The sequence below is a fragment of the Orycteropus afer genome, unplaced genomic scaffold (assembly GCF_000298275.1).
Source record: "Orycteropus afer afer isolate SDZICR_OR568_19922 unplaced genomic scaffold, OryAfe1.0 scaffold00094, whole genome shotgun sequence".
NCBI lineage: Eukaryota > Metazoa > Chordata > Mammalia > Tubulidentata > Orycteropodidae > Orycteropus > Orycteropus afer.
In genome coordinates, this window is record NW_006921681.1 from 8,903,055 (window position 1) to 8,905,324 (window position 2,270).

Genomic DNA, 2,270 nt, shown 5'->3' on the forward strand with positions numbered 1-2,270 from the left:
ACCAGACTATTCATAAAGTTGCACGGTAATGTATCAGACAGTGTCTCTTTGCTATTCATAAGGTTTTCCCTGGCCAATTTTTTGAGAAGTGGACAGCCTCTTCCTTCTTCCTAGTCTGTCTCAGTCTGTAAGCTGGGCTGATACCTGTGCACCATATGCATCCCACTGGGTTTGAAACACCAGTGGCGCAGCCTCAAAACTCACATCAACACATCACCACGGTAGCACAAACTGACGGACAAGTTTGACTCCCTGTTGGAAACCTCTCCTACCACCCTTACCTGGGTCCCTGCAGCTGACTGCTCCTCTGTCCCGGTTCCCGAGCCTTTTAACCCCTTTCTCCCGCTCTCCCGCCCTGCTGCTTTGGGCGTGCCTGGGTTCCCTCTCTAGGGAACTACCCTATAATCATACCCTATAAGCATACTTCTACGTATGCTTATAGGTAGTTTTACTTTCAGAGGATCTTTATTAATACTTTCATTCCATTCCTGTAAGCAAATTATGGTAGGGATCCCATTTTACTAACAGAAACTGAGGCTTACAGGGAATAAAAAGGAATAAATGCAGGGAATGGTCACTAGGGTTCCTAATTCCAGGGCGCCTCTTTTCTACCATTGAATGCAAGTTCTCAGCCAGCTGCTACCTGGAGAACCATATGCCATCTCATGGTGGCACAGAGTCCTCTTAAAGACATCTTAAAAGTCATAGCTGGAGGCTCAGGCTCTGGACTCAGACCACGTCCTGGAGTGACACCCACTCCACAGGGTCACACAGGTAGTGCTTAGCCTGGTGCCTGGCACAGAGCCAGTTCTCCTGGAGTGGGAGCCCTGTGGAAGAACAGGGAGGAAGAGACCGAGGTGTGTACTGCCGGCCATACTCTTCAGGGCCCCTTCTCAGTCACCTCGAGAAGCCTGAGGCACATGGAGAGTGTGATGAGATGTGAACCATCCCATTTGTACACACATGAGGAGGCCTTGCTAACTGTCGGGAAAGCCGGGAATTCTGCCAGATCTCCCTGGCTCAGGAGGTCTAAGCCTTCAGCTCAGGTTTTCCTCTGGCTGCTGGACACAGGCCCCAGAGCCTGGGCTGCCCAGACCAATGTACCACCACTACCTCAGCGGCCACAGAGGAACGCCCTAGACTCCGGTTGAGCTCTCCCCCTGGAGACAAGGCCCGAAGTGTAGGGGGAAGTGGTTCCCAGCCCTCAAAGGCCTCCTTGGTGAGCCTGTCTTGTATGTATTCTGCACCTTCCCCAGCCATTTTCCTCCTCTTGGTTATCTCAGGCATGTTGAGAAGGTGGCTTCCTCCCACCCTGCCTGTCACCTGGACTGCTACATAGTCCCAAGCTGCTGCTTGCTGCCCACCCCTCATCACGGCACTCACCTAGAGCGTTAGGTCTAAGGGAGGATTTGCCAGCCTCAACAATGAACTCTCCTTGCCAGGTGACAGAGAGCAGGACTTCAGGTGGCCCCCTGTTCCTGCTGGCATACCCTCCAGCATGCTGTCCAGTTCTGGCTGCAGGGGCCTATCTGCGGTCATCGGGCCCAGGGCCTGCCCTTCTCGACAGCACCCAGCAGGCCCCTACAGGACTGGGCAGAGACTGTAGCTCAGAGCAGAGCCCTCAAATGCACTGTAGAAGCACATCAGAGGCTGGTGAGCAGCTGTGCACAGGCCTGGGGGGGACGGCCTGGATGAGAGCAGCTGTGTGCAGGTGGGGGAGGTCAGGGTTGGGGGCTTGTCTGAGTCAGGGCCAGAATAGGGCTTCTCTGGCCAGTGTCACTCCTACAGGATCCAGAGAAGCAGGTCCAGGCCAGGGGCTTTGCAGCCCTTTCCTGCTTTTGAGGGGTCATGATGCTCAGGGTACACGACGGGACCTCTCTCGGCAGGATGAACCTGCAGCACTGGCACCTTGAAGCACTGCTTTGTCAGCTCCAGGGCTCCCAGCTGGCCAGGTGCCTAGCAGCTGCATGGTACATGCTCACAGGGCACAACAGCTGGCGCAGACCCTGGTGAGTGGGGGCACTTCCAGCCAAGAGACCTGAGAGCCCAGGGACTAGTCTCCCCTTTCCAGCCACCTCTCAAATGTTTCTCAAAATATGACCTACCAATCTACTGAGTTTGCAACGTAGTGGTCAGGCCCAGGAATCTGCATTAACACACTCTCCATCAGCCACTCCTCGGAAGGAAGGTTGGGCAATCCTACTTCCGTAGTGATACTGCCTCAGAAACCCAAGGAGGGGTCGCTATGAGTTGGGGTCGACTCGACGGCA